Source organism: Apodemus sylvaticus, chromosome 2, assembly GCF_947179515.1.
Source record: "Apodemus sylvaticus chromosome 2, mApoSyl1.1, whole genome shotgun sequence".
Lineage (NCBI taxonomy): Eukaryota > Metazoa > Chordata > Mammalia > Rodentia > Muridae > Apodemus > Apodemus sylvaticus.
The window spans coordinates 161,132,375-161,147,719 of record NC_067473.1 but is presented as its reverse complement, the minus strand read 5'-3'; the positions used below and the strand labels follow the sequence as shown (position 1 = coordinate 161,147,719).

General features: G+C 48.0%; 1 long non-coding RNA gene across 2 annotated transcripts in view; it reads right to left on the bottom strand.

Moving 5' to 3' along the window:
• LOC127677662 (uncharacterized) overlaps positions 1–5,230 on the bottom strand; it is a 38,598-nt gene extending 33,368 nt beyond the window's left edge. For both annotated transcript variants that reach the window (XR_007976525.1, XR_007976524.1), the window contains exon 1: positions 5,064–5,230. This is a non-coding gene — a long non-coding RNA (uncharacterized LOC127677662). The remainder of the gene's footprint in view (positions 1–5,063) is intronic.
• Between the last annotated feature and the right edge of the window lie 10,115 nt (positions 5,231–15,345).

Genomic DNA, 15,345 nt, shown 5'->3' with positions numbered 1-15,345 from the left:
TGTGAGTTGTCTACTTCCTGGATCTTTTCAGTTTTATTTACTTCTTCTGTCTGAAGCCTCCTTTTGGTATGGAGTATTTCAATTTAGAAGACACTGCCATAAATCACTGGTCTCTTACTGAATCTCGTGCTCTTTAATTGGCGAGGCTGCCTGGCCGGTGAGCTCCGGCGAGCTCCGGCGAGCTCCGGGAGTCCGCTTGTCTCCACCGTTGCAGTGCTGGCGCTGCAGAGCTGCAGATCTACCCAACCATGGATGGATGGCTTCCATATGGCTGTTGAAGATCCAAACTCAGGTTCTGAGGTTGTACAACACATACATTACCTACTAATCCATCTTTCCACCCCACCCCAGAAGAGGAGTATAATTCTCCCTACCACATATAATAAAAAAAAAGAAAAGAAACAATTCAAAACCCATAGCAATGTGCTTTGGTGTTTAAAATAAGCAGGGGGTAGGTAATCACACACGTGACTATATTTGCTTGTTTTGTATGACGAGGAAGACATCAAAACCACTGTTGGTTATTGGTGGAAGGCTAGACTGAGGAGGGACAGGATGGGTGGGTGTCTCTCCTCCTTTTGGGAGAGCTCAAACACACAGAAGCAGAAGGACCATGAGGTAAACCCCACATGCCCAGCGAGCAGCTCTAACAATGGTGCTCTTCCGAATCCACACCGACTCTTCACTTTTTAGGAAGTGGGATGAAAAAGCGAAGCTCCCCGGACCAACCCCATCTTGTCGCTCAACCTACAGACGTCCCAGTGTGTGTCGCTGAGACTCGAGACTTTCTTGAAAATGACGGCGTCATCCTCATACGTGACAAAACCAAAAGGCTGGAGCCGGTGGTACACGCAAGAGACAGATGGATCTACATGAGTTTCAAGTCAGCCTGCTCTACGTAGCAAGTTCTATGTAGAGCCGGTGAGAGGCTGCTTCCAAAACAACAACAACAACAAAGTTTACTAATACCAGCTAATGATTAGTCTTTATTTAGGGTTCCCTAGCCAGGCCTGTAATACTCAAGAGGCTGAGACAGGAGGATTGCAACTTTACAGTGCCTAAGCTACACAGAGAGACATCAACCCCCCAAAAAATCTTAATTAATTAATTTCTCCCTACATGCCTGAAAAAAAAGGTCAACAATTGTTCCATCTGACCTAGGAGTCTAATGAGACTGGCGCATTGTCTGCTTGATTCCAAGTCTGCCTTCCTCACACAGCAAGTTTCCAGACCCACTGTTCTTTTTCACTCTTTTGCCTCCTCATTTTTTAATTATGTGAATAAATAAGTTATTTTAAAATTAAAATTAGAAACAGATACAAAGTTAAAGCTAACCAGAATTAGCCTCTGAACAGGCCCCAAAGGATAGTGGGTGAAAGATAGCCTCCAGCAGTAGAAATTCCGGGGTGCAGACAACATGGAATGGGAAATCAGAGACACCTCAGGTAGAGGGCAAGTCAGGGCACCCAAGGGTCTGGCATTCTGTTTTCCTGGCTTGCTTGGCAAAGGGGGATGGGAAAATGGGTGGGGTGCCAGCATCGATGATAGGGGCCAAACAACGGCACATCCAGCCCCATGTAGCTGGAGAAGAACTGGAAAGCAAAGGATGCTGGGATCCTGCTAAACGGGCAGAAGGGGAAGAAACCACGGGACTCATGCACTGCCAGACAGAGCCATGAAACCCTCCAGGACACGGGGCTGAAGCCAAGCACCTGGGACTAGACAACAGAGGAAGATCACAGAGTAGACTGAGGCTAGCTGATAGCCTCACCCCCAGCTCAACGCTGACCTCATGAAAGTCACTGTTAACAAGGCAGGAGAGAAAGAAAAGTAATAACATATTTATGTTTGCTCTTGTTAGAATGTTCTGGAGGGTCATGTGTTTTGAGCTTGGTCTCCAGAGATGGAGGTTTCACAGGTGGGGCCAACCGATAGGCCTTTAGGTCAATGGGGAGTGTGCCCTTAAGAAGGCTGAAGGGCTGAATGAAGCCTGGTGGTGGTGGTGGTGGTGGTGGATACCTTTAATCCCAGCAGACACAGGCAGATCTCTGTAAGTTCGAGGCCAGCCTGATCTACAGAGTGAATTCCAGGACAGCCAGGGCTACACAGAGAAATCATGTCTCAAAAACCAAAAAAAGGAGGGGAAAGGAAGAAGAAGGAAGGAAGGAAGGAAGGAAGGGAGGGGGGGAGGGAGGGAGGGAGGGAGGGAGGGAGGGGGGAGGGAGGGAGAGAGGGAGGGAGGGAGGGGGGAGGGAGGGAGGGAGGAAGGAAAAGGTTGAATGAATCTCTTGAAGGATCTTAGCTGGTAACAAGAGATAATCACATCAGCTGAGCCTGGCCCTATCTGACTTCTCTCAGCTTTCTGCCAGTCAGCATCAGAATCCGTGCTGTACTGTGCCCAGCTATGCTGGGCCACCAGTACGTGCTGTGGGGCTATCCAGCTAAGTGGAACAGGGAAGCCCCTAAGAACACAACGGAAACTTACAGAATTCAGAAGTTACACATTTCACAAGACTTCACCCCTCTGTTGCACAGGCTCTGGCTGGAGGGAAGGAGAGTTCTGCGTGGAGCCACCTGCAAATTTTGCAGGCAACTGTAGCAGCTCCTGGAGAGTCATCGCCCCTGCTGTGGGGCCTATTCGATCACACCTGCTTCTGTAAGGAGAACCCAATAAACCACCGGTTCACCAAGTGTGACTTGAGTAGGATGTTTCTCTGGTCTATTGCCAGTGCCTGGACTAGTCACACAACAGGATTCCAAACTGTGTGCTAAGGAAAAATGGTTTCTTCATGAGCAGTGTCCTGGCTGGGTTCTTGTCAACTTGACACAAGGTAGAAGAAGACCTGGGAGAAGAACCTCACTTTAAAAAAAAAAAAAAAAATGCCCCCAGAGGGAGGAAAAGGAAGGGGAAAGTATTCTTTACTTTAAAAAAGTTAAAGCTGGGTGGTGGTGGTGCACGCCTGTAATCCCAGCACTCTGGGAGGCAGAGGGAGGCAGATTTCTGAGTTCAAAGCCAGCCTGGTCTACAGAGTGAGTTCCAAGACATCCAGGGCTATACAGAGAAACCCTCTCATAAAAAGCAAATCCAAAAAAACCAAAAAAAAACAAAAAACAAAAAAAAAGTTTTTTAAAAAAGCCTCCAATACATCCCAAGACTGTAGAGCATTTTATTGATTACTAATGGATGTGGGCAGTGCACTCCTGGTCCTGAGTGGCATAATAAACCAACTGCACAAGCCACGGGGAACAAGCTGGGTCTCCGTGGCCTCTGCTCAGCTCCTGCCCCAACTTCTCTTCAGGATGGACAAGCTGAAATAACCTCTCCTCCCCGAGTTGCTTTTGCTCATGGTGTTTAATCACAGCAAAAGACACGGAACTAAAAACAAACAAAAATAAAGCCCTTGGAGAAACAGCTCAGTGCTTGAGAGCATCTGCTGTTCTTCCAAAACCTGTGTGTGGGTCCCAGCACCAACACGGTGGCTAACAACCCTCAGTAACTCCAGGTCCAGATGTAAATGCCCTCTGTGGCCTCCTCCAGCACTGAGGCAAAACACACATACAATTAAATAAAATCTAAAAAGAACAAAGAAAAGAAAAAAGAAAGTAAAACAAGCAAGTGCTTTGTCGTGTTGGTTAAAGAAGGAGGATGCCGGGCAGTGGTGGCACACACCTTTAATCCCAGAACTTGGGAGGCAGAGGCAGGCAGATTTCTGAGTTCAAGGCCAGCCTGGTCTACAGAGTGAGTTCCAGGACAGCCAGGGCTACACAGAGAAACCCTGTCTGGGGGGGGGGGGGGGGGGGTAGGGGGGAAAGGAAGAGGAGAAGGTGCAATGTTGAGTGAGATACTGCTGGCAGGCAGCTCCCCAGACACCCAGCGTGGGCCCCGCCCTGAGAGGGGCAGGCTGCTGCAAGAGCAAGGGTTTCCTGGAAACAGAACAGAGCCACAAGGCCGAAAAGGTAGTAAGACAGAACGGAGCCCAGCCAGGCCAGAAGAGTCTAAGGAAGGCAGAATGCGCAGCGCCCTGCAGGAACTTGGTTGGACTCTGGAACACTAAGACATTAGTGGAAAAAAATGAGCAAAATCTGATCAAAACCTACAGCCTAGCTACGGCACCACAACAATGCTATGTTATGGTTTGGTTTGTGGTTGTTGCTTTAGGGGGAATGTTTGGGTGAGGTTGTTGATTTTTGGCTTTTGGGGGGGGGGTTCTTTGTTGTTGTTGTTGTTGTTGTTATTGTTTTATTTTGTTGTTGTTGTTATTGTTATTATTTGATTTTTTTCAAGACAGGGTTTCTTGTGTAGTCCTGGCCATCCTGGAAATCCTGGAACTCTCTATAGACCAAGGCTGGCCTTGAACCCAGAGATCTGCCTGCCTCCACCTCCTGAGCATTGGGTTTAAAGACATGTGACACTATCACACCACAATTGAGTAAGATGTTAACATTAGGAAGACACTGTAACCACTGTGGCATTTCTGTAAGCCTGAAATTACTACAAAACAAAAGTTTAGTGGGGGAGAGGGAGAAGGAACCATGAGATGCTATAAGGGACGGAAGTGGGCAACTCTCAGAAGCCAGGTCAGGGGTCCCCACGTCATCAGACAGAGTTCAGACTCGAGTGTCTTCAAGCAATGGCTTCATGACAATCATAAATAGGTCCCAGGTGGACATCCAGACAGCCTTTTAGGTTCATCCTGTATGTATTTTGCCTTCCTATATCTGCCTACACTCAAACTCTAAGGTCCACACCATCATATACATACAAAACAGACACATGTTCACACACACACACCACCCCAGACACAGTTGGGGAACACAAAGTACTACTATAAGGAACTTAGGGTGGCAGAGTGCCAAGCCATATGGCCCTGAAGCACAAAATTATTGTCAGCAACATGGCAGTTCAGTTTGACTTGCCCTTTGGTAGAACCTTCTCCAGGCAGGCTCTGCTGAGCTGGATGGAACTGGGCGGTGCCCCCCCACCCCATGCTGTTCCCAGCATGCCCTGAGTCTCCCGGTTGTGGCTTCACACTACCCAAGGTCAGTCCACTGTGAGTCCTTACCTTGGTGCTACCCTTCACTCACTATTTCGCATTCCAGTTGGGTGGTAACTCCTTTTAAGCAGGATGTGGACCCTGCCTGTGCCTGCAACCCCACAGGGCCTGGCACTCACTGTACATGTGAGGTAGATCTCGGGTGAACAGGAATCAACACGCCGCGTCAAGATGCTCGGGAGACAGAACTAGCTCTTCAAAGAGTAAAAGAGTTCCTCTTGCCAAAAGTCCTGGACTCCGAGGCTCAAGGCCACTTATTGTGTCGTAACACTACCACGCCAAGGCCTGAGATGCAGAACTACGGTTAAGTTCAGGCCTGGTGAGACGTCTCACCAGAGAGCAGTTGCGGCTCCCCTAGGGTAGGGTAAGTTCAGACCCCAGCGCCTATGTTAGGCGGCCCTCAAGCACCTGTATCTGTAGCTCCCGAGAATCCGATTCTGGTCCCTGTGAGCACTTACACATGGCACACAACACAATTATGCATAAATAAAATTTAAAGAAAAGTTTAAAGGGTCTTTTGTGAGCGTGTTTCCAGTGTACAGAGCATTTCCACAGCCACGGGCTCATTTGGTTCTCAGATATATTCTCACACAGGAATATGAGCCCACTTAATGGATAAGGAAATGGAGCCTCTGAAAAGGAAAACTATTTGCCTAGGTTGTCATAGCAACCAGGTAAATGTCCTGGAGTTTGAATTTGAACCCGTGAGTGCTAATATTTTCCTTTTCTGCCTTCCTATGAAGAAAGCTCTCTCTCTCTCTCTCTCTCTCTCTCTCTCTCTCTCTCTCTCACACACACACACACACACACACACACACACACACACACGGGAGAAGAGGGCCGGGGTGGGGGTGGGGGAGCCTCTTTTGCAGAATCCAGAAGTACTGCCCAGAGCAGAGAAGAAGTCCCTGTGGACAGAAGAAAAGCCAATGATGATACCTGTGGGTCCCAGTGCCTACCACTGAGCCAAGGGCAGGTTCCACCAGGGTTCCCACCCACCTCCCCACCTCCTATAGTACAGAAGGAGCAGTAATCTCTCTGCAGCTGTGGAAGGAGAGGTTTAGGGGGGACAAACAAAGGGCAAAACCAATATGCAAATTCACCGGAGAATCGGCTTGTTTGCAGGTGACCTCAGGATAGCATAATCCCAGGAGGCCTGTAGTGCCTCCACTCACCCTCTACAATCAAAGGAGCAAACCAGAGAAGAGAGCGTGTCATAGTAAACCCAGCTATTCCCGAGGCTGAGCTAGCAAAGCTCTCTTGAGCTCAGGAGTTCTGGACCAGCATAAGCACACATGGTGAAACTTTGTTTCAATCAATCAATAGAAAAAAAAAGACACCAAGTAGTGCTAATAGTAATATATCCACTCTGGGTCTGGGAGCCAGCCTTTTAGCCAGAGGCTCTCGGGTTGGGCCATCTGAGTTCTTTCAAACTCTGGCTCGCTGCTTCCTCAATTCTTAATTTGTTTTCTTTGCTTATGTGCGTTGATGAGTCCTCAACTTTTGAGAGTATTTACATATTAAATGGGCTTCTCTACATCAGTGAGAATCAGGCCTGAAGTGTAATAGACACCCACCCACGGGTTAGCCCTTGGAGGCTTGCTTTCAGTATTCCGGAATCAAGGTTACTAGTGATTGTTTGTTTTAAAAATGCACGAGGCGTGACATCACAGGCCAGGGTGAATTTTTTAAGAGTCTAGTAGATAATTAAAAAGAAACAAGTAACCGGGCATGAAGGTTCATCCCTGTAAATCCAATATGTGTAGCACCAAGGCAGGAGGATGGCCTGTGGGTTCTGGACTAGCCTGGACTACACACTAAATTCCAGGTCAATGTGAGTTAAAGAGTAAGAGCTGTCCTAAAAAAAATGTTAATCAAGGGCTGGTCATGGTGGCACACACCTTTATTGCCAGCACTTGGGAAACAGAGGCAGGAAGGTCTCCATGAGTTTGAGGCCAGCCTGGTCTACAGAGTGTGTTCCAGGCCAGTCAAGCTTATGTACTAAGACCCTGTCTTTAAAAAAAATAGTTAAATTAAATACATTGCAAATAAACAAAACAGAGATCACTACAGGAGCATGTTAGGAGCGCAGACATGAGCAGCCTGGGAGGCTGATGATGCTGGACCGGTAGGAGCTGAGCTGGCCTCGGAGACAGCTCGGTGAAAGGCAGAAGGACCAGGAACTGGGGCTGGGGAAGGAAGGAAGGCACCCAGACATGAGGGCGCATGTGACATCCTGAAAGAGCAGCAGCAGGGAGAGCGAAGGGCCTCTCGGCCAACCTCAGATCCGTTCAATATTTACTATACGCTACTTTGTGTCTGACCTATTCAAAGCACGCAATAAACACCAAGGATGGCCAGGCCTTCCCACCTCTGTGGAATTTGCCTTTTAGCTACAATAGTTGGGTAAATAATAATAAGCACTCTAAGACATCTCTGCACCATATGAGAAAGTTGTAGTGTTACAGAAGAGTCGTAGGATACTGGGGAAGGGAACTGGGAAGTCTTCAAACAGGAATAATGGGCAAGAAAAGGTTAAGGGGTCTAACGAGTCGGCGGTATAGAACATTGGTTTCTTCCAAACACAATCTCACTATCACTATCACACACACACACACACACACACACACAGAGACACACAGACACAGACACACACACACACCTTCTGAAGAGGATGACCTGAGAAAGATGAACAAGAGGAAGGAGGAGAGAGAGAGAGAGAGAGAGAGAGAGAGAGAGAGAGAGAGAGAGAGAGAGAGAGAGAGAGATTGGAATGCCCAGCTAGGGCTAAACTACTCTGTATAAACATGTACAGCCAACATTCACAGGCAATGAGGATCAGGGGTTGGCAAAGGCTGAATATAGAGGCAGGAGACAAGGTTGTCTGCCATTTAATGGGAATTTTTGTTTGTTTGTTTTGTTTTTTCGAGACAGGGTTTCTCTGTGTAGCCCTGGCTGTCCTGGAACTCACTCTGTAGACCAGGCTGGTCTCGAACTCAGAAATCTGCCTGCCTCTGCCTCCCAGAGTGCTGGGATTACAGGCGTGCGCCACCACTGCCCGGCTTTTTTTTTTTTAAAGGTTTATTTACTTATTTATTTATTTATTTATTTATTTAGATTTGGTTTTTTTCAAGACAGGGTTTCTCTGTGTAGCCCTGGCTGTCCTGGACCTCACTCTGTAGACCAGGCTAGCCTAGAACTCAGAAATTCGCCTGCTTCTGCCTCCCAGAGTGCTAGGATTACAGGCGTGTACCACCACCGCCCCGCTGAAATGGGAATTTTTATAAAAGATTGATTTATTTATTATATGTAAGTACACTGTAGCTGCCTTCAGACACTATAGAAGAGGGAGTCAGATTTCATTACAGATGGTTCTGAGCCACCATGCGGTTGCTGGAAATTGAACTCAGGACCTTTGGAAGAGCAGTCAGTGCTCTTAACTACTCCAGCCCTCTCTCCAGCCCTGAAATGGGATTTTTTTTTTTTAAAGAAAGAGATATTCAAAGGAGATTTTTGTAAGTGTGCGCTCATGTGTGTGTGTGTGTGTGTGTGTGTGTGTGTGTGTGTTCACATAGGGCCACACATTTGGGGTGGATATACACATGTGGAGGTGCACATGGGATGTGACCATACATATGGAGACCAGAGGTTGATGTCATGTCAACTGTCTTCTCCCTCAATCATCCTCCCCCTGTTACACTGAAGTAGGGTTTCAGAGCTCAGGAAACTGTCCAATCAGCCAAGCTATTCTGGGGAGCTCTTATCTCTACCTCCGTATAGTCTTAGATGGTTTTGGTTTGGATATTTTGGGAGGTTGTCTGGTTAGTTGAGAGGAGGTCTCTCTGTGTGTGGCCTTGACTACTCAGGAATTCACTTTGTAGATAGGCTGGCCTTGAACTCACAGATGGTCACCTACCTCTGCCTCCCAAGTGCTGGGATTAAAGGTGTGCTCTGTCATGTGAGACATATTAGGAAACAGGGTCCTAATCACTCAGCAGGAAAGAGGAAGAAGGAGGAGAGAGTCCCAGGCAAGCAGGGCTTGAAAGGCAAATGGAAGGAAGAAAGATAGGACTGAAAAAGACGAAGTCCATTTTGCATGTAGGATCCCACAGAGATTTTGCACCCTGATCCCAATGTTTATTTCAGTAACTGTGTTCATCTCCTTCTGGTATAATAAATTATAATAAATTATGATAAATGTAGTGGCTTAAAATAACACATTTAGCCGGGTGGTGGTAGCACACACCTGTGATCCCAGCATTCTGGGAGGCAGAGGAAGGCGGATTTCTGAGGCCAGCCTGGTCTACAGAGTGAGTTCCAGAACAGCCAGGGCTATACAGAGAAACCCTGTCTCGAAAAAACCAAATCAAAAAAAAACAAAACAAAACAAAACAAAAACAAAAACACATTTATTTATCTTACCACTCCAGAGATCAGAGGTCAGTACATGGGCAGTGGTGAATTTGTTCCTGACAGTTGGAGGGGGGAATTCATTTCTTCACCTAGTCCAGCTTCCAGAGGCACCTGTGTCCTTTGGCACAAGGTCACACATCACCCTAACCAGGGCTGCTGTCCTCACATCTTATCCTCTGGCTAGGAACCTGTGACCTCCCTTTCATAAGAACGCTTTGGAGGAATGGCAAGATGGCTCAGCAGTTCAGAGCATTGGCTCTTAACTAAGTTCTAGACTTAGTTAACTTAACTCCAATTCCGGGGAATCCAACACAATCTTCTGTCCCTCGTGGGCACCAGGCATGAAAGCACTACATAGAACACACACCTGCTAAACCACTCATCACGCATACACAGTACAGGAAATAAACACGGGTAAAAAGAGAACTCCGCAAACTCGAGGGTGGTGGAGCACAACCGAGTTCCGGTATCAGATCAGCTGTGGTGGTGCAAGCCTTTGATCCCAGGATAAAGGGTTCTCGGTAAGTACCGGCCAGTTTGGTCTATATTGAGGTCTAGGGAAGCCAAGACTACACAGAGAGTCCTTGTTGGGGGGGAGGGGGGGGAGAAGAAGGAGGAGGAGGAGGAGAAGAAGAGAAGGAGGAGGAGAGGAAAGAGGGAGGGAGAGGGAAGAAGATGAAGATGAAGAAGAAAGAAAGGAAGGAAGGAAGGAAGGAAGGAAGGAAGGAAGGAAGGAACAAAGAAACAAAGAAAGAAACAAAGAAAGAAACAAAGAAAGAAACAAAGAAAGAAACTCAGTACTCAAAAGGATGAGACAAGAGGATCTAGAGTCAAAGACCCTGGGCTCCTTACTGAGATCTGTCAAAACATGAAAGCAAACAACAGAAATCTCTTGTGATTACAAAGTCCCACCAAAATAATCTCCATTTCAAGATCCTTAACTTAATCCATCTACGAGTTCCGTACTCCAAGCACACTGGCACATCCACAAGTTTCGGAGACTAAGGTGAGACAGGTTTGGGTGACCACTGAACAAATATGATGATTGGAATTGACAGAGGTAAACTAGACAAAGGACATGGTGGGAATATGAGAGCCAAGGGAAAAACAGACATGGGAGGACCAACTCTATGCCGGAGGCACATCTCTATGCCGGAGATATTTACAGAAAGCCAGCAAGGGATGTAAATTAATCCAGGCAAATGGTCTTTTAATTTTTTTTTTTAAATCTGGCCAGGCAGTGGTGGCACATGCCTTTAGTCCCAGCATTTGGGAGGCAGAGGCAGGCAGATTTCTGAGTTTGAGGCCAGCCTGCCTGGTGTACAGAGTGAGTTCCAGAATAGCCAGGGCTATACAGAGAAACCCTATCTCAAAAAAACAAAAACAAAACAAAACAAACAAGCAAACAAACCTTACTTTGTATTATGTTAGCATGGCTGTTTTGTTAGCTTGAATGTCTGGGCACCACCTGCATGTCTGGCGCCCACAGAGGCCACGAGAAGATGTCAGATCCCCAGGAATATCCCAGATGATGTGCTGGGACTCAAACCTGGGTCCTCTGGAAAAGAAGCCGGTGCTGTTAACTGCTGAGCCATTTCTCCTGCCCCCAACCCAAGTGGAGAGTCATTTGAAGGTGCTCACCACCAACATGTGCACCAATAAAGGAATATGCTGATGATGGTTCAAAGGGTCACACCAGGCAAGCCACACAGACAAGACTAGAGTGCTTACTGAATGCTCACACCGCTGACTTCAGAGAAGTGTGCTGTTCTCAACCTGTGAATCGGGACCCTCTTTGGGAGTCACATATCAGATATTTACAGTATGACTCCTAATGGCAGCAAAATTACAGTTATGGGGTAGCAAGAAAATAATTTGGGGGTCACACCATGAGCCGTTAAAGGGTCACAGCATTAGAAAGGTTGAGAACCACTGCTTTAGATACAGCAGCCAGAAGGATCTTGTTGGGGAAAAGGATCCTGCCTGTGGCTGCATACGCTGGTGCCCACATGGCCACGAGCAGGCTCAGAGACAAAGTGACCACACTGAAGCCGGCCTGGCCGTGTGTGTTTAAATCTTACCACCAGGGGGAGCACGAGGGCCAACTGGGACCCCCTGGGTTGAACAGGGGTTTTTCCAGAAACAGGATCCCACCCTCCACCCCACCCCACCCCCAGGGAAGGCAGAATAAGTTTTCCCAGTCTCAGCTCTATAAAAGTCTGGAAGGCCTGGCTGCTGCCATGTGATCTCTGACTCAAGGGCTTACCCACATTTTCCTCTTCCAGTTAAAGCAAACCACATTTTTTCCATCCCTCCCTTTTCCTGGTTGCCTGCAGCATGGTGCTTGTGTAACAAACACACTTTGGCCCAGAACATCACCGCACAATAGAAGACCAGAGTCCCAAGCCAGGAGCGAACAACGAGTCCCAATAAACCGCAGAGGCGGGACGAAGACCCATGCGAGCTGGTCCCCTAGCTCCAGGTCCAGTGCTTTGGTCGTATCAGGCAACATCACTGTGTGGGCCTGGGATCTCTGGCAGGAGGATTTCCAGTTTAAGGCTACACCACGACTCTTTAAAAATAAACGAAGCCGGGTGGTGGTGGCGGCGTACCAGTTTCTGAAGTGGATGTAATCCCAGCACTCTGGGAGGCAGAGGCAGGCAGATTTCTGAGTTCAAGGCCAGCCTGGTCTACAGAGTGAGTTCCAGGACAGCCAGGGCTACACAGAGAAACCCTGTCTTGAAAAAAACAAATAAAAAAAAACCCCAAAACCAAAAAACAACAACAAAAAAACCCAAATAAATAAATAAATAAATAAATAAAAATAAAAGAACAAATAAAAAAAGTACTTTTTAAAAAGGAATCCATGATCAAATGTAATGGGGTCTTAAGCTGTTCCTTTTCATGGGTATTAATAATAATAGGTGGCAGTGGGGTGGGGCAATGGGGTGGGGCAGTGGGGTCTCTTCTTCAGCACTCACCGCTACCCAGAGCAGTTTCTGATGTGGATGGAAATGTTTACTGAACCCCACTCTCCCACGGCGGGGATGGGGGTGGGATACAAGGAGATAAAACCTTTTCTTTAGAACTTTTCTATAAGATGGACGGACCCCCACCAGAACAGTACAAGGAGACTTTATTTTCTACCCTATCTCAGCCTCTGACGGTGCCTCAGTGGTCTTCTCAATGGCTTACTGAAACAAAGCACCGTGAACATCCCTTGCCCCTGGCAAGAGACTCGGTTAGAACCTTCCTCCTTCCTCTGTCCTCCACTACAGTCAGGAGCATCCCTGGCACAGACAGATGCATGTCCTCAGATGCTGTGCCCTCACGCACAGCTCCACCCGGATGGGCATCCCCTGCTCCGCCTAACTGCTGATGCCCCCTGACTTCCCGAGTCAGCTCCGATCACAGACAGCGCCTGTGTGGGGCCTATCTCAGATTGACTCAGGGACATCCGCAGAATTGCCTGTTAGGGTCTCTCAAACCCCTGTCTGCGGATCAAGGTGGCCTCATGCACTACCCACAGGAAGGATAGCATGGTAAGACAGGGAAACTTAGAAGGAGTGAAGGAGGCTCTCAGAGGTCTGGCTCCCACTCAGACTCTCCCTCTGGGCCCCACCTTGTCCCCTCAGCAGACTTGTAGGTCCCATTGCTGCTCCTGCCTTCCCGTTTGTCCTAAACTGTTCACACCTCCTATCAAAGCTCCATCCCTCATCTACCTGTACCACCCCACCCCCGTTCACGTCACCTAACCGCACCTCCTCAAATACACTCGGATTTTCTGTCCAATGCCCCAAGGTTTTATTTTAAAGAATTATTTATTTTATGTCTTTGAGTACACTGTCGCTGTCTTCAAACACACCAGAAGAGAACATCAGATCTCATTACAGATGCTTGTGAGCCACCACGTGGTTGCTGGGACTCGAACCCAGGACCTCTGGGAGAGCGGTCAGTACTCTTAACTTCTTGCTGAGCCATCTCTCCAGCCCTGCCCCAAGGTTTTAAACCAGGGACTGGAGATACAAATGAGGGTCCCTACCCTCACAGCACTTGCAGGCCGCCCTCCTGCCCTGCCCATGCACGGTCAGGGGTCCACCTAACGCCCCCTCCAACCCGGGGCTCACATTTACTCTCAGAGGACAAGGTCCTCCTCACCCATTCTCTCCATAAGACCATGAAAGCCCCAACCCCGGCTCTGCCAGGCTTCCCTGATTGCAACTCTTACTTTGTGAGAGCTCTCAAGAGACTCCTAAGTTGACCACACACACTCTCCAAGTTTCCTGCCTGTCTCTTTCTCCCAGGTCCTAAGCTGCTTCGGGGAAGAACTAGGATAGAATCTGTTGCCTTCGACTCCTGTCCCCAGTAAAGAACCTTTCTAACATAGACTGGGGGAAAAAGTTTTTAAGTGGATGGATTAATGAGTCAGTCTACTTACTGATAAATACGGAAACAAGAGCTGTGCTATGCTAACAGACGCTGGTTTTCATACATGGAAAAAAAAAAGTCTTGTTTTTATTTTTTGGTTTTGGAGGCAGTCTCCTATAGCGTTGGCCTCCAACATACTGTAACTCAGGTAAAATCTGAACTCACATTCTTTTTGCTTCTTGGTATTCTCTGATGTTTCTATAATAAGTATGGTTTGCTTTTGCAATAAAGAATGCTAAGGCCGGGCAGTGGTGACGCATGCCTGTAAGCCCAGCACTCTAGGAGGCAGAGACAGGCGGATTTCTGAGTTCGAGGCCAGCCTGGTCTACAGAGTGAGTTCCAGGACAGCCAGGGCTATACAGAGAAACCCTGTCTCAAAAAAAAAAAAAAAAAAAAAAAAAAAAAAAGAATGCTAAGGAAACTTCCTGCAGGGGAGAGGGAGAGAAATGTGTAGTGGATAGAGAGGGACCCCCCTCACCCAGTTAGAAGAATCAAGAAAGAATGTAAAAGACCCACAGAGCAGGACGTGGTGGCCTGAAACGCTATGGCAGGAGGACTGGAGTTGAGGATAGCCTGAGCTACATAAGCAAATTCCGGGTCAGTAGGGCTACAACAGCTAGATCCTACTTCAAAAATAATGAAATCGCCGAGAAGAATGGCACATGCCTATAATCCCAGCAGAGGCCAGCCTGCCAGCCTGGTTTACATAGGGAGTCCCAAGTCAGACAGGACAGCATAGTAAGACTCTGTCTCAAAATAATAACAAGTTTAAATAAAAAAAATAAAGCACAATAGAATTTTCACAAGGGGCAGGGCGGCCAGCACACACTCCTGCGGGGCACCGAGGTGCGGCAGAGTAGGGGTGTGGCACCAGGTGGGGCAGGGAAGGAACGGAGTAAATACCGAATGAAGGGTTTCAACTTAAGTCTCTGGATATAGAAAGTTTTTGAGCAAAGGAGAACTACTCAGATTGAGCACATTCTGGAGGCCACCGTGCTCAAATAAGTGAGTTCAGTCCGGAAAGGTTTACAAGGAGGTGTCATAGAGAACGCAAACCAGGCAAACGGGCGGGCGGACTTGCCGCAGGAATCTTTAGATTAGATGGCCCTTGGGGGTCTTCCAACGTAAGCTCTTACGCAGAGCCCAGGATGAACCAGCCTCGGCTCTGCTGATGAACCTCGGGAAAAGCGAGGCCGACACTTAACTCTCTGAAAAAGAAGTCGGGTATGGAGGTCTGGAAAGACCCCGAGACGGTGGAGAGAAGGAAGATGGAGGGAAAGAGGATCTCAGGAACCGGACTGGGAAAGCAGTTTGCAGGGAGAACTCCGCAAGGAGGGTGGAGCCGCAATCCCAGAACCTGGTCTGGGGAGGGGATTAAGGCATGGGCGGGGCAGGTGGGCCGGGGGGCGGGGTCGGCATTCCTCGGCACATGCGCAGCGCAGCTGGCCGA